The following is a 21,828-nucleotide window of genomic DNA, read 5'->3' as shown; positions in this document are numbered from 1 at the left end:
CCTTGTCTCTTTGAATGTCACAGCTTGGTTGTCAGGTAGATTCACGGGCTCTCTCAGGGCCTTGATGCCCATCATAACACTTGGGTTTCCAGCCGTCGGACTTCCTTGACCACCAGATCGATGTTAATGATTGGGTTGAAGTACAGAGCCCAGTAAAATAAACAGTTGCAGACAAATTGGGGAATAAGCGGCCAGAACACGGCCATGAAAAGTCCCTGTGTCGATACTTTCCAGAAGTGGCTCCACATCCTCTGGGGCACTGTCTTCAGCTCACTTCTCGACCAGAACCTCCAAAAAGAGAACAACTCCAGGACAGACAGAAGCACGGCATTGACAATCAGGAAGTGAGATGTCCAATAGTGGACCTCCAGCCAGTCCCAGGCAACCTCCGCAATCAGCTGGTACGGGAGAAAGGAGTATTTGACAAGGAATTCTCTCCTCTGCTTCCACGTGGGCTCTCTCAGGTCCAGAAGCTTGGTGAAGATGTCCTCGCCAGAGCTGTTTTCCTGCAGAGGGCAGATGGTATGGATGAAGGGTAGGAAGGAGTCTGTGTAGTCAAATGGGTACAGGTATAGCAAGCCAGGTCTTGGTGAGCTCTCGAGAGCGTAGAGCAAGAACAGGGATCTACCTGGGTTGACAGCCTTGTACTCCCAGAGATTCTGTGGTGGCTTCACACCCAGGGCCTCACACGCTCCAGTTCTATGAGGATGACTCTTCTGTGGCTACTGTTTTCTATGGTATAAGGCGTCCTGGAAAACTCCTCTTCTGTCAAAGTTAAAAGCAACTGCCACACCAGTTAAAGCTGGGAGCACACCGGAGAAGAAACCCCTTCCTCTCTGCTGATTCGCACGCCCTGTGCTGGGAGCTAAGGGACTCTGCCCATTCCCGTATTTCTGAAAGGCTGCAAGACTTTGAACTACGTCATTATTCTGCTGAATGTCTTCAACTCGCATTCTAACGGCATCAGGAAATAACTTTTCAATGGCATCCAATGATGATGTTCACATATGTGTCCAATGTGAGTTTGGTCATGCACATGTGGGGGTTAGATGACAACTTTCAGGAATCTGACCTCCCCTCCTATCATCAAACTCTGGTCATCATGCTTGAGTGGCATGATCAGCTGAGCCTGAGAACAATGTTGACTTTAGGAAAGCCTTCCCATTTTTCTCTGCATTCTGGACACTGTCTTCTTTGAAGACATCCACCATAAAGCTAGGCAGTGCCAGCAGAAGCTGTGGCTACAGTTCAAGGTGGTGGGGTTAACCAGGGTGTCGTAATAGTAGTGGCAGGAGAACTCACTCACAAATCTGAGGGCCACTGCTTCTGACAGGATCATCTTCCTCCTGCTCTCTCATGCTCAGGGCATTTTTCTGAGGTTCCTCCATCTCTCAGCAAATTCTGGGATCCATACACATAGCCACTTTCAGACTCAGGATACTGCTGTAATGCATCATAAAGTCTCGCCACTAGTCCTGGGACCCACTCGGACACCGCCACCCGCCAGGACCCCGCGGAAGTAGAGCGCTTCTTCTCCTTCTTAATAGCTTGTTTCTATTTCTGTTTCTAGTCCTGTCCAATTCTTTGTCACAGGACACAGGGGGCTTAGAAATCTCAGTGAGTGCCTTGAGACTCAGATCTGTACCTGTATCACAGAGACACTCCAATGTGGGTCCATGGTAGATCTACATATAAAGTCTGTGGGGAGCCATAACTCAATTGAAGCACAAGTTCAGGGAGAAGCTATGGGGCTTTCTAGCTCACAAACTATTGTTCTTCTATAAGTTTAGAGCATACTTCTGAGAAATGCCGTGGTGCCTGGTAAGTCACTAGCATTGGGGAAAAGGGAATAGTGGCTCCTACTAATTCTGTGAAAGAAATAGAAAAACACATTTCTAAGCAAAGAAGACAAAAAAAAAAAAGAGAAAAGTAGAGAAAAACACAGGAGGGGACAGTATCTGATTCCCTCTTGTCTTATAGTGTGCATGTTCATATAACCCAGGTTGAGAAGTGCCAGGACCACCTATAGGTGGAGCAGGTAGGCTTCTATGGTGTGATTTAAGGTGCAGGAAGATTCCAGGCCCTAAAATAGTTCTTTTCCCTGGCTTGACAGGGCACATTAAGTAGCGATTGCCTCAGGTTTCTCTATTTAAATGCAAATAACTCTGGAAAAGATAATAAGTTATGAGAGTCATTAAACATCAGTGTGATTAGCTTATTAGATTGTTTCCCTAGAAGACTCCTGAGGGAGCATTGTACAAAATGGTCATGGCTTAGGGATCTGTCCACAGTAAGCCCCTCCATCTCAACATGCCTCAACTTCCTCTACAGTATGGTCTCCAGGATTTGTCCCGTCTGGTTCTTGGATGTGGTAGGAGTGAGCAGGAGGCTGTGACACAACAGAGCATCTCAAGCATTGACTGTCACAAGCAGAAATGACAACACTGGTGGCCCGAGGGGAAACAGTAGGGGTCCATGTTGCGGTCTTGATTCTCAGCCAGGAAAATAGGCAAGGACATGAGAGGAATGGCAAGATTCCAGTGACCAAAAATAAAAAGATACCCAACCCAAGCATTCATGCACAGTAGGTACACGAAACGACAGGGTACCAGGCTTACCCATAAGATGAAAAAAAAAGTTGTAAAATGATAATATCCAGAGTAGAAGAATTCAGATGAAAGCGGGCTGCTGGTGGGAAAACAAACTATTTAACATCATGGATCAAAAGACCTTAAATGTGTGAGCCAGCAATTCTAACTCCAAGAATTGACTGGAATAAATAAAGAAGAATATGTACCTGATTCAGCTGCAGGCATTCTCACCACAATATTGGTTGTAATCACAAGACTCTAGAAATTATCTAAATAACTGACAGAAAATTCATCATAAATCATGGTTCAAACCTTAAATTGTATCCTAGTCCTGTTTTGGAGATATATATATATATATATATATATATATATATATATATATGAAGTATATTTATTAACAGAGGAAAATATGCCTAATAATCTTTGGTACAAAAGGCTGTAAACACATGTATTATACATTCATATTATGTATCTTATCAAGAGGTGTTTGCAGAAACATGAATAGTAGCTATAAATATTGTGAAATCGCAGAGTCATTTCTTTCTATTCATTGTTTAACTTTGTTTGCATGTGTAAAAAACTTTTGCTAAGAGGCATTCAAGGAAAGGAGAAAAATTCTCATAAGAGGAAAGTTTTTTTTTCTTCAGTTTGAGCCAAGAATTTTTTAATCTATAAAGTGAGCGTAGAGAGAACAGCTTCCTTATGTAGTCTGTGAAACTCTGAGGAAAAGGGATAAGAAATGCGTGAAAAGAGTTTTGAAGTCAATAAATCTCCCTGTGGCATCAAAGAAGAGGAAGGCTGCAGAACCATTATTTCTGCTCGATTGCTTGTAAAAAGAAAAGAAGAAAAAGAAAAGAAATGGTCTCAGCAATGGTAACAGCAGGTTGCTCAGTTGAATTGGAAAACTCACCTCAACAAAGGCAAATAAGAGGGAAGAGAGTTAAAAGCAGCTCTGAAGTACATCAATTAACGCAAGAAGGCATTTTGTTAAAGTGACTGGAGAGTAAGTCCAGGCAGTTACTTCCATGAGTACCTGCTCCTTCTAGCTGTGGTGGGTTCGGGTAGGCAGCCTGTACTGCTACTGCGCATTGCCCATGAGCGTGGGGCGCACGGGGCTGAGCCACTAGTGGGAATAGCTGCATGTAGCAACTCATATTTTCAACAGTAGTGAGGAGATCTTCCTTCCTGGTTTGGCTAGCACTGCACCACAATCAGTCCATTGCTTCATAAGAGCATGACCCAAGGAGAGTCCTGCAGTACAGCACAGCCACGGGACACAGCTCCCGCAAAGGGTGAGAAGCAGGAGCCAAGGAACTAGGTAATCTGCCTCCAGAGCTGTCCCCTAGCCCAAGTTCCCTCCTCTTCACCCTGTCTTCACAAAGACTAAGACCTTTCTCCTTTGACAATACCCACTTTACAACTGTTAGTGGATACAATGGTCCAGAACCAGAGTGCAGCATAGGAAGTGGGTAAGGCAGACAGAACACCTCCACTCCACCTGTGGCGTTAACATCCTAGTAGAAGAGACAATGAACAACAGAACAGCAATAAAATGTTGATGAAATTAGAGAGTGGAGTGTGATAGAGCCCTTGGCTGTGGAGACTATCTGCCTGGGGACTGGTAAGCCCTAGGGCACGGTGTAAGAACCAAAACATATATAATGTGTGATGGGAAGCCAGCTGGGGAATAATATGACCAAATGTGTGTATGTGTGTGTGTGTGTGTGTGTGTGTGTGTATATGTATGTACATGATCATATTACACATATTTGTATATATGCATATGTGTTCAAGTATATATATATATATATATATATATATATATATATATATATATATGAGTATATATATATATATATATATATATATGTATATATATATAAATACATATATAAATGTACACTTGACCATTTCAGCCTTCACTGCTGCAAATGAGCAACTGCAACCCTGGCCTGTGGGGCTGGAGAGATGCATCAGAAGTTAAGAGCGCTTGGGTCTGCAGAGGACCTGGACCGGGTTCCCAGCAACAACATGGTGGCTCACAGCCATCCTTAACACCAGTTCCAGGGAATCCAATACCTTCTAAACTCCTTGGACACCAAGAACATTTATAGCATATAATATATATAGAATTAGTATATAGTATTAGAATTAGTATTCCAATATAGCATATTAGAATATAGTATTATAGCATTATATATACATGAAGACAAAACACACAAATACATATATATGTATTTATGTATATACATATAAATATGTATTTATATGTATATAAATAAATATATATATGAGTATATATACAAATACATATATTTATATATTATTTCTGATTCTGTTGACTGACCTACCTAGAAATTTACATGAAATTCTTCAGGTTCTTCATTTAAAATACAAACATTTTCAACATCGGTAGCACCTTAATTGGAATGTACTGATTGTAACCTTTTCTCTCATTCCCTCTCAGTTGACAGTGAAAGTGCTGGGCGTCTGCCCAGAGCTCTAAACCCAGGCAGAAGCATTTTACATGGCAGGAACACATGTGTGCTCAAGGGCAAATAAAGTTACCAAGGTCAGTGATGGAAACGAGTGAGGAGAGAATGTCAGCCATGGAGCCAAGCGCTGCGAAATTCAGATTCCGAGTCCTTACTCCCTGCTTGCTAATAGTGCATTCTTGGCCAGCTTCCATTCTTAGAAGTTGGTAATAAAAGAGCATGAAACAAGCATTCCCATAGTTGGAAATTATTGAAATGCATCTAAGTCATCCCTGTGAGTTCCTGCTGTACCATGCCGTAGGAGCACGCTGGGACTCCATTCAGGATCGTAACACTGAGTCTGCCCATCTAGGTGCTGCGCTTTGAGGATGAGTCAGAGGGCAGTGGCGTCCACAGGCTGCTTCTGTGTGCATGATTTCACTTTCTAGTGATGAGATTTTGGAAACAGACTTTGGCAAAGAAATGTTCTTCTGCTAAATATAACGGGGAGGGTAGACAGCCTACTCCATCCCAGTTTCTAAGCACTTTTAAATGTCTGTGTGACTCTCTACCAGAATGAAAAAAAATGTGGCTTTTTTGGTAAGATCTTATGCTGTATTAGTTGGCAAGGTGAGCTGGAATCTACATCTAATTCTTAGAGGACTTGGCAAAATGGCAACTCTTCTGCAGTGTGGAAGAGATCTAAGGTTGCCCTCCTTGACTTAAAGGCACAGCATATCGTGTGTAGCTGCGTAGAGGGCAGTCAGGACATCTAACAGTCAGTCTTGACTTGATTACAATGTCTGCCTGAGGAGTGAATCCATAAGCTAAAAAAAACAAATCCATAAAATAATAAGTTGAGGAACCTGGAAAACGTTCTACAATGTGAAGAGGTGTGTGTGTAAAGACGTAGAAGGTGAAGAAGATGCTAGAGAGAAGGTGTTGTGTTGAGACCAAGAGGCAATGGCCCAGGATGTGCTGGAGACAATAGACCAGCATGAGACTCTAAAGAAGAAGGTTAGGAAGCCCTCACCTTCTAGGGAAGCTTCAGGGCCCTTTCTGTAGGTTATGCTCACCTCCCGGTGGGCACCACAGACACACACACCTCCTCAAAGCAAGGCATGGGCTTGCCAGGAAGGAACCACTGGGGGCAAACTCCTCAGTGTTGTACACTTGACCATTTCAGCCTTCACTGCTGCAAATGAGCAACTGCAACCCTGGCCTGTGGGGCTGGAGAGACGCCTCAGAAGTTAAGAGTGCTTGGGCCTGCAGAGGACCTGGACCGGGTTCCCAGCAACAACATGGTGGCTCACAGCCATCCTTAACACCAGTTCCAGGGAATCCAATACCTTCTAAACTCCTTGGACACCAAGAACATTTATAGCATATAATATATATAGAATTAGTATATAGTATTAGAATTAGTATTCCAATATAGCATATTAGAATATAGTATTATAGCATTATATATACATGAAGACAAAACACACACACACACACACACACACACACACATATATATATATATATATATATATATATATATATATATATATATATATATATGGTAAATAAATCTTTAAAATATATCTTCAGCATACTTAACCTGCTTCTCTCAAACTGCAGCTTCTCACTGATCTGAAATAAACAGACTTTTATCTCCCCAGCTCAACTAAGAATAGAAACACTTCTTAACAGTCATTTTTCTCTAAAGGTTGTGATATATCTTAGACATTGTTTTGGTTTTACACAGTCTCACTATGTAACTTAAGCTGGTCTTGAGTTCAAGACCTTCCTACATTTGTTTGCTGAGTGCTGGAGTTACATGCCTGTGTGCATCACCACAGAGGCACTGAGAGTTCAAATGTTCATTTAAAAAAGTAATTGTATGTGTGATGGAGCTGAGTGTATGAAGGAGGATTGGACATACCATGGCACATGTGTGGAGTCAGAGGACCACTCTGGGGAGTTGATTCTTTCCTTCTGCTCTGTAGAACTCAGGTGTCTCAACTTCCAGGACAATTTTTGTACCTGCTGGTCCAGCTTAGTGGTTCTCAAATGTTCTTTTAAGTCAGTTAAGGGCTGGCAAGATGGCTCAGGATAAGAGGCCTGGTAGGCTGAGTTTGACCCGTGGGACAGACATACAGGTGGGAGAGCAGAACGGACACCACAAAACTGTCCTGTAACCTACACATATGTGTGCAGCTCTGCACATGTGCCCAGACACACCAGAATAATGCTTCTCAGAAAGGACTGCCTGCCCTGTAATAGTGAGATACTTTATCAAGACACCCAAATATACATGTGGCACCCTGGAAATTGCTATCAGCTTCCAAACTATTACTCAAGTCACAAATAAAAAGCAGAAGATGATTGATTGGTGAGTGACTTTGAGGCCACCAACAAAAGTTCAGATCAGTGGATGGATTTTCACAGGTCTGTGGAGTTCACTGTGGTGGCTGTGTACAGCAAGGGTCTTCCTGTCTAGAAAAAAAGCACTGGGCTAGAAACATAGGCAGGCATGGGGATGTCATTCATCTGTTTCAGTTCTCTGGAAACACTCTGAGATGGAGATGTGCACCCAGGAACTACTGAGAGATTAAGGTAGGAACCTGTTTGAGAGAGGAGCTGGGAATGGGCAGGGGGCAAATCTAAGTGTTATTGCAGATACAAGAAAAGAAAAGAAAAATGGGCCCAGTTGACCCATATGATACCCTGGATGTTGGACAGAGCATTAGTTGTCCAACCTAGAGATAATGGGGCCAGACTTGTTTTTCCCCTTATTGGCAAATCACTGGATAGGGAATTTTCTTGAGAAGAGGTGTGTACTTAAATGAGGTGGCTTCCTTGGGCAGAGGGAAATTCCTCAGCGGGAGCCATGGGTAGATTCATTTCCTACAGCCGGCAGAATGCATACCTCAATCCTACAGCAGGTCTGGGCTATAAACAGTAACACATGTGACTTAAGGCCAGTGGGGACAGTGGTTGGTCCAACATGGAAGCCAAGCTTCTCAAGAGAACCCTTGGGTTCTTGAAGTGCCTGTGCCTTTGGGTTCACTTCTCTCTTCTGCCTGTCATCTCTGGTCGATGGTTCCACCTATTGCCTAACATGAATCCCTTACACTTCTGTCCACACTGTCTCAATTTTCCATGGAGGAGGGAAAGGTCTCCTGTGCTGGAACACATTTGGTCTCTACCTCACCAATAATGCCAGGGTGCTCCTGACCTACACCCAGCCTGGAATTTTCAAAGATGAACAGGACACTAGTTCTTGTGAGGAATTCCCAGTCTAGAACATGAAATAGTAAAAACACATCTCAAAACAATAACAAGACCAATGGTGAGTATCAGGACTACAGCTCTCTTACCCTCAGCCTCCAGATCTTCTTTTGTTTTGGTTTTTTTATTTTGTTTTGGTTTTTTTTGAGATTATATCATTTTGTTCCTTCTCTAGAGAAGAGTATGTCTCCCTCTCTCAGCCTTCCTCAGTTGCCTGCAGTTATTTGTCTAAGGTTGGGGCCTGATAGGACATTCCCATCCACCTCAGGATTTCTATTGTCGTCCTTGCTCGGCTCATGTTTGGGCGACATGCCTATGACACTCTATGGGTGTAGCTTCTGAAATTACTAGGAGACGCAGTCTCACAAAAAACCTCCCAGACCCTCTGGCTCTTCCAGCCTTCCAGCCACCTCTTCCACAATGTTTTCTGAGTCCGAGGTTCAGAGCAGTTTCGGAGATGTATCCGTAGGGACTGGGCTCCACAACTTTGCATTTTGATTGGTTGTGGTATTGTGAATTGAATGGTCTCTGTTTGTTGCAAAGAGAAGTTTCATGTGTGGAACATTGGGCTACAGACTGGTCTCCAGTTGAGCTGAGGTCTGAACCCCAAAGTCATAATTCACCTTCATGACATGGTAGGCTTTCCCTCATGCCCCTGGAATGCTGGCTCCTGCCTAAGTTACCGCCCACAGCCCCCACAAGAGAAGCATGGTCAGTAGTCACATAGGCAATAGCCCAAGTTTCTGACCTTCAGGCTAAACTCCTCTCCACTTATCTAGCAACAGTGAAAACCATAAAAGGGGCTGTTCAACCTGACCTCACTCTCTTAGCTCTCACTCCTTTGTCCTCTTACCTCTCACTTCTCTCACTCCTCTCTCCTCTCTCTTTGTCTTCTCTTCTCCTCTCTTTGTCCTCTCCTCTCTCCCTCTTACTCTCTAGCCTTTCCCCCTCTCTCTTCTCTCCTCTCTTTCCCCCTGCCTTTCTACAATAAAGCTCTAAAATCATAGAATGTTTCTGCTTATCAAGGCCCACTGTGCTTGGAGGATGGGACAGGCTTTCTCCTAATGAGCCATTTCTAATCTCCCATTAGAAGGCCTTCCTGTGCTCCAGTCAAGATCCCCTGCACTCACTCTCGAAGGTGTTGGGAACCTCTTCCCTCATCTCTCTCTCCTATAACCCCAGGGCTTTAGCAAGGTAGCTCCAGGAATCCCAGGTAGGGCTGCCCCTTGGCCACCCCGTGAAGAGTGGGATAGAGAAATGCCCACCCAGGGATAAGTGGAAAGTGTATGGCAGCTCTCCTATGCCTGACAGACCAGAGAATAGGGAAAACTCTGGCGGGGCGTGGGTCTTTTCCAGACCCCCTCTTCCCCAGGGCCCCCTTTTTAGTTCCCAACAACTGGTAGCAGAGAGATGGTTTCGCCATCCACGTGAGACAGAACCAGCTGAAGAACACTTCACACAGAGACCTACAGGAGATCTCCAAGTTTCTCAAGTGAGTGAGTGATCGAGTTCAAAAACTTGGCTTTTTACTTTCTCTCTCTCCAAAGTGTTCCTGGCCAGCTTCCTCCCCCTCCCCCTCCCCCTCTCCCTCTCTTGGGTTTTAACTGCAAGCAGCTGCTTTTCCTCCCCAGTTCTGTAGCCCAATGCTCCACATTCATGAATGTGGGGTAAGAACTACACTTGTCTGCTGGTATAAGAACAAATATTTAGAGAGTAATTAGGGACTCTACTTGTTTAGTAAAGTAGCACTTGTGGGCTCTCCTGCAAGATCTATGACATCACTAGCCCTGGGTATTTGGCTAAGCTTTCAGTACAAGGCATGGTTTTCCTCTTGTTGAAAGGATCTTTGAATGGCAAGGTGGTAGATAATTCTAGCACTTGTAATATGGAAACAGGAGGATCAGCAGTTCAATATCATCCTTAGCTACCTAGAGAGTTTGAGACTATGGTGGGATGCATAAGAGTTCTCTAACCGGTCCAAACATGGCTAACATGGAGCCAACAATTCTCTCTCTCTCTCTCTCTCTCTCTCTCTCTCTCTCTCTCTCTCTCTCTCTCTCTCTCTCTTCATAACCATATTACATTCCTAAATGTACATCCTTCTTTCTCCTCTATTTATTGCTCTCCTTCCCATGGAGCCCCCAGTTAGATAATTATGTGGACCTTCTTACTCCCTTTTCTACCACCCCACCCCCACTTGTCCCTTTTTACTTTCCTGGTTTCTGAGGTTGCTCCAGGATATATACTCACATGTGAAGATTTGAAGTTAGAAATCTCTGATGAGTGAGAACATGAACGTTTGTCTTTCTAGGTCTGGGTTACCTCACTCAGTGTGCCCTTTTCTAGTTCTATCCATTTAGCAGACAAGACCTCGGAGAGCAAACACAACTCCTTTGAGTATCAAAGGGAAGAATGGCCAATCTCTGTTTGAGGATCATTAATGGAGGCTTTCTTATGGAAGAGATATTTGGACTTGTCTTTGAAAAGAGAGTTGAAAGGCAAGGCAGGGGTAGAGTTCAGTTAGCTGAGAGCTTGTCTAGCACACACAAAGCCCTGGAATGCATCCCAGCACTGCAGAGTCAGGCTTGGTGATATACACCAATAATCCCAGCACTTGGAATGTGGAAGCAGAGGATTCAGAAGATCAAGGTCATCTTTAGCTACCTGGAGAGTTTGAGATCTCTCTTTAAGACATACGATGATCTCTTAAAGGAAAAAGAAATGGGTTAAGGCTTGCCAGGTATTGAGATGGAGGTGAGACATAACAGAATGGGCATGTGCAGAAGTGAGGTTTGGGGTTACCGTGTAGGGAACTCTGGAGTTTAGGTTAAGTGTTGTGGTTGGGATAAGAAGTGTTATCCATGGCCATATCACCCTGAATGCACCTGATCTCAGAAGCTAAGCAGGATTGGGTCTGGTTAGTACTCAGATGGGAGAAATGTCCTCCATAGTCTTAGACATTTGAACACTAGGTGAAATTACAGAAGCATTTGGCGTCTGAGATTTGAATGTCCTAAAGACATCTTTCAGTCCAGTCTTGCCCAGAGTCAACTGTTACTCTGGGAAACAGTTGCTAGCCTGAAGGATGCTTTCTTGGTTGTTTTAAATTTGTACATCTCACATTGACCCGGAAGTTGGACATTTCTCCCCTTTCTGTTTCTTTCTTTGTGTGTGATCTGTTTGTGTCCCTTGCCCGTCTACTATCTAGTCTAGCTCAAAGGTTTCAATAGTCATTTTTAAGAGTTCTTTTTACCACAAGTTTATTGACTCGATGTCTTGTAGCTGCAAACATTTTTCTCTGCATGTTTCTCTCTCTCTCTCTCTCTCTCTCTCTCTCTCTCTCTCTCTCTCTCTCTCTCTCTCTCTCTCTCTCTCTCTCTCTCTCTCTCTCTCTTTTAATGTTTGTCTTTTCAATTGTGATTTTTCTTTTTTTGGAGTCTGGCTCTTTTTACCTCTTCTGTTAATTTTGAGTTACAAAAAAGATAAAGATAGTGTTACATGTCTGTTAGGTGTCCTTAACTGCACTCACTATGTGAACACAAAAAGTGCTCTTTCACACTTCCAAGGCTTAAGTCCATGCCAAATCTCCTTTCTACCCTCAACAAAAAAGACAGCATCCTGTTTTTCGAGAACTAAGCCAAACCTCTTCTCCAAATGGCTACCTTGGAATGATGAGGCCGGTTAGCAGGTAAAGACTGGCCGGGTCTGCCAAGCTCACTCAGTCTATGGTACTCACACAGTGCAAGGAAAGAGCCAGCTCTTGCAGCTGAATCACTGACCTCCACACACATGCCATAGGACACATGTGCCCCTACACATAAACAGGCATCGCTGAAGATCACCAGACTCGGTGTTATGGGCATGGGTCCCAGCTCTGTTGTTAGCTGCATTTCCAAATTGACTAAACTGCCTAAGCCTCCATTCCCTCATCTGTTAAATGAGAAACAAAATAGTGGTTCCTTAAAGTGTGGAGGGAAGTTATCATATGACCCAGAATCCAACTCTTGGGCCTGCTTTCAAAAGAACTGAGGCATTCTGCTGTGGTTGGTTCCCTGAGTGATGGAATTCAGAAGAGGAGCCTTGGGAAGATGACCATGTAAGATTCAGATCAGAGTCTTTTGTTCTCCTTTGTGGTAGAGTCTTACATATCCCAGGCTGGACTCATTATGCTGCTAAGGATAGCCTTGAACTCCTGATTCTCCCACTTCCACGTCCCAAGTGCTGGGATTTTAGGGGTGAATACCACCCATTTATGGACAATGTAGTGACTTTTAAAGGTGATGCCACAATACTAGCATCCCTTTTCTTCACTTGAGGACACAGTGAAGACTTTCCATCCTTGAGCTGGGAAACATATACTCTATAGACACTGAACCTTCCAGCACTTAGACCAACTTTCCAGCCTCCAGAGCTGGAAGAAAACACATTTTCATTGTTTAAGTTAACACTGCTGTGTAATGGTAGCTAAGCCAACTAAAACAATAAGATACTGTTGGATTAGATGCCTGCTCAGTGCACCATCCCAAAGAGAGATGCAACCCTAGTGACTGATGGGGAAAGTGGGGGAAAGGGCACAGGTCTTCCTGTCTCCCATCTGCCCCTTCCCTTCTGTTTCCTGTCTCCACACTTCTGGTATCTCTAGCTGCAGGGATGGTTCTCTAACCTTGTCTAAAGGAAAGGAGAACCGGACCTACAATGGGGCCAATCAAACAGAATGGGATGTATCTGAAAGTCAAACCAAAGTCCCGGAGGTCTTCTCTCTCCTACATCCTGGGTGACCTTTTCCTATAAGTTAATCTTGGGGATTTTTCAAGACACAGTTACTGAGTTAAACATTTTTCCATTGCAAATTTCCGTACTGTCTTAGTTACTCCATATGCCTGAAATTACTTTATTTTTAGTTAACACATTTAAAAAAAAAACAAAAACGAATTAAATGCAAATCCTTGCAGAAGTTGTCGGACTCCTGTGATGCTTAACGACATGAAAATTTCACTGTATTATTTATATCCAGATATGCTGCAGCTGAATTTCATATGGAAATGTTCAGAATTTTAAGTTCCTTCACTGAAAAAAAAAATCTCTCTTCAATGAAAGCCTTCTCCCATCTCTTATTAAAAAGCATTAATGTTAACACCTAAACAAAATGTGGTCCTCTTACACACTGAAGACCCCAATCTAAGATAACAGCTCATGTGATTCCCAGAAGAGCGGAACCCCCAACACACCTGAACATGTTTAACTTGTGAGTAACACAAGTGGAGCAAAAGCCTTAACAAAACCCGAGGGCGAGCACTCTCCTCGGCCTCACGGGATGAGAAAGATTTGAGTTCTTCTAGTAGGGTTCTCCATCTCTGAATCTGTGTCTCTAAAATCAATTATTAAACTTTTGAACCTTTAATGAGACCGAAAAAGAAGAGCGACAGCTTCCAGCCTCAAAATCTCCAGGCCACTGGGAGGCTGAATGAGTCGGAAGAAGCATCCAGAAGAGAACATGATACTGTATGGAAGCAGGAGCAACAGCAGCAGACCCAGCAAACACCAGGAGGAATGGGACAGGAGAAGATGGAAGGTGGCCAGAGAATCTCTTCCTTGTGCAAATCACTGTCTCCATTATTCTTTGCTTAACGTGTTAACAGTCCAATTGCATACTGGACCAAGTGATCTTACTTTCTGTGAGTCTGAGGAGGGGGAAGCAGAGGAAGAATCAGGGAACACCTGTGAAGAAAGGCCTTTTCTAGAATGTTCTGACCAGAAGAAAGAGAGCCAAGTCTTGCTGTGCCTTTTGCTCTACACACATGGCTTGGGACAGTCATGTAATTTCAACCCTCTGAGCAGTTCAGTGTAGGCTGGTACTGTCTGGTGTAACTTGGCACACTTGAGTTCTAAGATCCTAATAATTTGTATTGGGGTTCTAAGAAAGGGCGTGGGAGCTCCCTTCTTTCCCTAACTCAGTGAGGGTGTCCCACAAGCTCTAAGTGTCCTATCTCTGGAGGAGACCTCCTCAAAGCACGCCAGGAGTAAGAAGAGGAATTGGATCCCTGGACTGAGTTCACTGGGTCTTTGGCGGTGCCTCATTGCGCTGTTAGAGATCACTGCCTACAGGAGTTAAGTTGTGGGAGCAAGAAGCCTTATGAATGAATGCAAAAGCCTAGAGTCCCCAGGAATGGCAGGTTGGGGAAACTCTGTCTATAGAAAGTAAAGAGACTAGAGAAACAGATACCGCATGCAGAAGGAGAGCCCTGTATGTTGTAGGCTTCACGTGTGCAGTTGGATGGACCAGAAGGCATGACAGTAGTTTGTCCAGGCTGACAGCTAGGAAACAGTCTGTCCCACAGAGGGTTGTCCCTTGCAGATCACAGAGTACTTGAGAAGAACAACTAGGTAGTATTGGTCAAGATGTACTCTGGTTGATCACTCACTCAGTTCTGCTTCTGCAAGGAGGCCTGAGAAATCTTCACTGCTTGTGGGGATAATCTGTTCTGTTCTGGGGAGGGTCAACTATTTGCAGAGCTTTGCTCATCCTATCACCCAAGGTGACTTCAGGTTTGGGACAATGACTGAAGGCTTTCAGAGGCTTCTGTGGCCTGGAGTAGGATGATGTAGGACTGACAAAAAGATCCCAGTTCCTCTTCTCATTATGCCTTCAGCATTGCAAGGGGGTGAAATAGGTAGGCATCCCTGGGTTTTAAGCAGACATTCCTCAGCTCTAGGCAGTCAAGCAGCAGTCTGACCTAAAGCCAGTGTCCTGGTGTGAGCTCGACATGAGCTACGGTCACCTAGGAAGAAGGACGCTCAATTGAGGAAATGCCCCCACTAAATTGTCTTGAGGGCAAGCCTGTGGGTCATTTTCTTGATTAATGATTGATGTGAGAAGCCTGGGTCAATGTGTGGGAGTGTTGCCTTGCACTGGTGGTCCTGCATGCTATAAGAAAGCAGGCTGGGCAAGCAATGAGGAGCAAGTCAATGAGCAGTGCTCCTCCATGGCCTGTGCATCTGCTCCTGCCTTGGGTTCTTGCCCTGACTGCTCTTCCTGGTGAATTCCAAGTTGCTTTTTGTCATGGTGTCTTATCAGACCAATAAAAATCCCAACTAAGACTGCCAGGGGCACCGATACAAAAGCAGTTGCCTGGCTTTCATCTTGATTTTAGCTACCTTGTGGTCCCAGAAAATGGATCAAGCTTCTTAGTAAAAGCCACCTCAAGGCCAGCACCCACTGGAAGAGATGTGCTGTCATCTCCCGTGTGTATGGCCTCCAGTCCAATAATCTCATTCATTCAAGGTCTATTATCTAGTCCTCAGCAACCAGGTGGTGACAGAGAGAAGGCAGTATCCCCTTTAGTTTTTTTCCCCAGAGGAACCCACCTGTCCCAGATGGCAGATGCTGGCAGAGGGAAGACTCACTGAAGATGGGTATAACAGTATATAGATTCTAGGCTTCAGAAATTAACAATGCACACATTGGGGTCAGCGCTGCACTGGTGACATGGAATTTGCTGAGGGTGGGAGCCCCACCTTCCTCATCTACTGGCTTTTTCTGGGAGCCCAGAGCTTCTTGTTGATGTTCAGAGATGCTGGGACCACAGGAAAGCCACCCCTTCCATCACCCCTACTATCCCTTCCCCCATCCTGACCTACTGCTATCTGTCCAGGTACAGGAGATGAGAGGGTAAGGAAGGGAAGGCACACAGAGAAAGGGAAGTTGTAGGCAGGTCAGAAGCTTTGCCATAGCAGAGCAAAAAAGGATTGTAGAGTCAACTAACCTGGATCCTTGGAGGTTCTCAGAGGCTGAACCCCCAACTGAAGAGCATAAACGGGCTGGACCTAGGCCCCCTGCACATAGTAGCAGATGTCCAGATTGGTCTTCATGTAGACCCTACAATGAGCAGGGGCTGTCCCTAAAGCTCTTGCCTATCTGTGGAATATGTTCCCCTAACTGAGCTGACTTGTCTGACTTCAGTGGGAGATGATGCACCCAGCCCTGCAGAGACTTGATGTGCTATGGTAGGAGAGTAGCCAGGGGGGCCTCCACCCTCTCACAGGAGAAGGGGAGAGAGAAAGTGGGGAGGGACTTGTGAGGGGAGAGGAAGGGGCAACAGTCAGGATGTAAAGTGAATAAATAAACAAACATTCTTAAAATGACTACAGAAAAACACAAGAAGAAGTGAGCAAATGGAGAGAGAGAGAGAGAGAGAGAGAGAGAGAGAGAGAGAGAGAGAGAGAGAGAGAGGAGAGAGAGACCCTAGGACTGCAGCTGGCAGATGTCAGGCACTGGGGTGGCCACTGTCCCCACAGAAACAAGCAATGACTTCACCAAGCCCTTCCTCTATTTGCATGCCTTGCTGTCTTTTGGGGAAGGTTTCTGCTTCCATCTTATCTCCCCCTATCTTAGTGTTTCATTCTCTCCTGGCACCATTGGGTTTAGGACAGAGGGAGACACAGAGAAGCAGGCCCAGGGCAGGTCAGTTAAGGTGAGTAGAGGCAGAAGGCGGGGAGATGAATATGTTGATCACTTCCAAGAGTTTGGAGACGAAGCCTCTGTGCCCAGTGATGCTACTGGCACTTCTCTCAGTCCTAAGGACTCCTTAGGTAAAGCAGGAAAGGATACCCCTTCCTCCAGGCAGATACAGCTGGTGGAAGGCAGGTGCACATAACCCCACCTGTATCATTTCCACTCCTTTCTCCGCTGGCTTCCTTGTACAGTAAAAATTTGTACAACTCTATGTATTTTCTCTGATCAGTCAGGTCTCACATCCTCTGTGCCCATTTCCCCATCTGTTTAAAAAAAAAAAAAAAAAAAAAAAGGAATAAGAGCTACCATCCTGCTCAAGTTGTATATGTATTATTTTACCTTTTTATTGTGGAACATAAGGAAAAGCAGAAAAGTGAAGAAATGAATGTGAAATGCCCTGTGGCTATTTCAGAGACAAATGAAACCATGTCATAGAAGAGACTTTGGGAAATACAGAATTAAATCAGTACTAACCAGTAATTGAGTTGGAGCTACTGATGATCCCATTTCCAATGAGACGGCCTTGGTGGAGGATTGTGGGGCCCTAGGTGCCAGCTACTGCTCCTGTTTCTGCTTCTCTTCCTCAGGAGTAGCCAGGCCTGTTCTGCACTGGGCTGAGCTGGAGGGAGGGCAGGTGGGTGCAGGCAGGATCTTGGTTGTCAGTAAGTGACACACACCCAGGAACAGCTTCAGAGAACTGCTTCCATTTATAGGGGGAAGCAAAGGCTATTTAAACTGTTGGGGGTGAGTAGGAGCTATTGGAGTGAGTATACACCATTGGCCAGATACACAGTGCTGGGGATGCATTTGCATGAAGAGGAACTCCAGGTGCTGCTGGACATGACCTTATAAGGAGAAAGGACGTTAAACCTGTCTATCAGCTATGTGACCTCCTCTAGTGAGACGAGGTGGGGAGGAAGGGCTGTGTGTGCCAGGGCATGCAGGCCTGGGACAGGGGAGGGGAATGAGCCTACCCCTGAGGATCTCAGGACAAGATTTCTGGGGTTTGGACATGCCTCAACCTCTTGTTCCAGGCCTGTTCCTCCTGGTCCCGTGGCTCCCCATCCCCACATTTCCCCTTTTTGTTTTTTAAAGGGGAGGTATGACCATCAGCAGTCTCTAAGTTGGGAATGGTTTGGTATTGAACAGGAACCTGGTTGGTCTTTTTCATGTTCTGAATTGAGTCCCTTCTGAGAGCTCTCAGGGGAACCTCTGTTGCTCCTAAGCAGAGTCATAGTGAAGGATCAGAGCTAAGCTGCTATGCTGCTCCTGGGAGAAGCCCAGGGGCAGATGGGAAAACCAGGAAGAGCTGCCATGGAGGGGAGTGGAGGGCCATGAGGGGTCTGGCCTCATCTTCCCGGTACTCTGAGAGTAAGGGGGAACACATAGATGCTAACTGACAGCTTGCCTCCCTCTAAGTCCCTCCACAACCATGAACTCTGAGAACCTGAGAACTGCCCATCAGCTCCAAGCACCACAGATAAGGACCAATTTGAGACTAATTGACCCAACTTTCAGGGACAGAATCTGTCACATGTGCTATGTCAGTTTGACTAAAGGTCTGCAACCATCACTGGAGTGGAGCTGAATCTTTAGTGACCAGGAGCATTGCTTTTCCTGAGTTTTCGTTTCACTCTCTGGCTGTGATAAAACACTCTGACCAAATTAACTTAGGGGAAGACAGGGTTTATTTCAGCTTATAGGTTACCGCCCATAACTCAGAGAAGTCAGGGCAGGACTCGAAGCAGAAAACATGGAGGAATGCTGCTAACTGACTCATGCCTTGGCTCATTCATAACTAGTTTTCTCACACAGCCTACGACCATCTATCTAAGGAATGGTACCACCCACAGTGAGCCAGGCCCTCCTACAACAATCAAGGCAACCCCTTATGGCCAATCTGATCTGGGCCATCTCTCCATTGAGGTTCCTTTTCTATGTGATTCTAGGCTGTGCCAGGCTGATAGTTAAAACACTACGACATCATGCGTCCATGTTGCAGATCATCTACCCTCACTGGGAGGTGACTCCAGTGAAAGCTAACCACTGCCACTTTGTACCTAAAAGGAAGCCACCACAAAACTTCTCCCACACCACAACGGCCTTTTTTTTTTTTAAATCCTGTCTTAAGAATCTTTCTTAATTAATTTTCCTGTTTTGAGGTGGATAAAAGAATAGCTTTTAAATCTTTTCTTTATTCTTGAGGATTTCATACATGTTTACAATGAAATGCAATCATATCTGCCTGCCGTTTCTCTCCAGCTCCTGCATGTCACCTCTAGTATATACTCCTCTCAACTTCATGGCATACACATGTACATACATGTCTTCCACCAAGAACAGTTGATGCTGATGGAATATGCCCAGGAGCCATCCTCTGGAGAATGGGAATTCTACCAGCAGCCCCACCCTCCATATAAAATGATTTCCCTGACTAAAGCAGTGGCTCGCCAGTTAAAAGCACTGATGACTCTTGCAGAGGACCTAGGTTCAGTTCTCAGTACCCGCATCAGGCAGTTCACCACCCGTTATTTCCATACAGAGGAATTGCTATCCCATGATCTCCACAGGCACATGCACAAGCATAGTGCATGTAAGCTCATGAAGGCACATACACAAAAATAAAAATAATAAAGAAATCTTCCTTTAAAGGAATGATTCTCTGCTCCCTCGGCAAATATCAACTGCCAATAGTTGTACAGGAAGGGGTGGGACGTGGAGATATCTATCACATCGATGCAGGAAGTGTGGCTGGCTTGATCTAGTGTAGGTCTTATGCCAATAGCCCAGGATGTCGTGAGTTCATGAACAATAGCTGTGTCGTAGTCAAAAGACAGCATCGCCCAGCATTCCTTCCTACCTTCCAGCTCTTGCGCTGCTTCCCTGAGCTCAGGACGGTAGAGGGGAGTTACACAGATGCCCCACTGAGGGCTTAGGTATTCAGTCTCTGTAAAGATGCATGTCTGACTAAAGTTGAAAGAAGGCCAGGTCTACGATTGTAAACATATACCTTTTAGCAAAATAACAATAGCCAGGTTCTATCCCAGGGCCTATGATTTCCCAGACATGGGCAGTTGATTCTCTGCTGTGGAGTGGGCCTCAAATACAATTAGAAAGTAGTTACTGCCCCCTAACAATCACACCAAAATTGTACCGTAGGTGTATCTTGCAGGATAGGCTAATGGGCAAGATTACTGACGTCCTTTCCCTCAGCGGCTTGCATAGCACCTTCTGGTACTATGAAATAGATCCAGCTGGGAGAGTGTGTCCTAACTGGTTTAAGAGTGTCCTGTAGCCGGCGAGTGATGGAGGGTCTTACATACAGTTATGGTGGACAACCAAGGGCTATAGCAATAGTCTGTACTGTTTTGGAGATCTTTGGGGCCTCCCTGACCTAAGATTCATGGAGAGGTTGACCTCACCTTGAATAGTGATTTTCATTTAGTAACTCATGCTTTCTGGGAGTGACATAAAGTGATTTACCTCTCTCTCTCTCTCTCTCTTTGTGTGTGTGTATATGTGTGCGTGTATGTGTATGTTTATGTGTGTGTGTTATAAACAAGGGGTTACACGCTTATAAGCAATGGGTTTTTAGTTTTGCAAACTACAGGGCTTTTTCATACCTCCTTTGCTTTGGTTAGTCTACTCACTGACCCCCTCTTTCCCCCAGTCCCTGCTTAATCCTTTAGTTCCTTCTATTTCCCACTTTGCATTTCTTCTGTGTTTTAAAAGTCATGTTGTGCTTCCTATACATTTTCATATCTGCTTCCCTTGGATTAGCCCTCTTCACTGTCCCCATATTCTGAAGGCCCTTCCTGCTTACACCAGTTCAACAACAGTACTCTAGCTTTCTATTTTTGTTTTACCTAAAGTCTTCTAGCATCCCTTCCTTAATATGTCTGCCCCCAAGAGGTCCCTTTCCACTTTCCTGCAGAAGCCTGGGGACCTGGGTTTGATTCCCCAAAATATGTGTAGAGTATAGGGCCAGCAAGATGACTCAGCAGTAATGGTGTTTGCTGGTAACCTGAGTTTGATCACTGGAACCCACATGGTGGAAGGAGAAAACCAGTTCCTGTTGTATCTGACCTGCACATATGCACTCCTCTCCCCCACCCCACCCCCAATACACATAATCAATTGATATATAGTTTTAAAAGCCAGGTGAAGTGGTACACAGCTGTCATCCTAATGTTGGGAAGAGAGAGACAAGCCGATCCCTGAGGCTGGCTAGCAGCCAGCCAAGCATAACTTAGCATAATCAACAAGCCCATGAACATAATGAGAGGCCTTGTCTTAAGAAACAATGTGGGTCCTGCCCCTTGTTGGCTACAGCACTTGGGAGACCAAGAGCCTGCCCTGTACCTCATCTGGTAGCATAGTAGAACTAGCCATGGAGGAGAAGGCATGGGTGAGCCACCCCAAGAGCATGAAATCAGGAGAGCTGGCCCTGCCCTTGAGATGGGGCAGTGTCAGAGAGGGCCATGGTGGTGTGAGTGTAGGAAAGTTGGTGGGTTGTCCAACTCTGCTATGACCCAGGTCCAGATCCAGGGCTTTGAGTTGGCTCACCCCAACATTTTCCCCATGTATGAACTACTGGAACACCTGAAAGGGTCAGTGCTGCAGAACAAATACTGCAGGATCTCTATGACCTAGGGCAACAACAGGGTATCAGAGAAAAGTCCCAGTAAGGATCCAGTATGGATAGTGTAGCAGCCTCGAACCAGACCAGTGACTCACTGCAATGAACATTTGCAAGTAAAGACGTGTGGGCAGAAGGGTGTACTGTGTGAAACACTCTGACACACCGCAGCTTCCATGAAGAGGTGGGTTTCTTTGTTTTTTTTAATTTTCCTTTCTGGGAGTGGTTGCAAGGGTAGAGGGCAGATATAAAGGGTCCAGGAGATAAGTAGGGTTAGGATTCATGATGGGAAATGAACCAAGAATCAATAAAAAGTTAAGGAAGGAAGAGAGG

At 45.0% G+C, this 21,828-nt stretch overlaps 1 pseudogene; it reads right to left on the bottom strand.

Moving 5' to 3' along the window:
• Nucleotides 1-7: 7 nt before the first annotated feature.
• On the bottom strand, nucleotides 8-1,466 carry LOC110337687 (annotated as a pseudogene).
• Between the last annotated feature and the right edge of the window lie 20,362 nt (nucleotides 1,467-21,828).

This window comes from Mus pahari, chromosome 20, assembly GCF_900095145.1.
Source record: "Mus pahari chromosome 20, PAHARI_EIJ_v1.1, whole genome shotgun sequence".
NCBI lineage: Eukaryota > Metazoa > Chordata > Mammalia > Rodentia > Muridae > Mus > Mus pahari.
The sequence above is the reverse complement of the archived record's forward strand: the minus strand, read 5'-3'. Positions and strand labels throughout refer to the sequence as shown.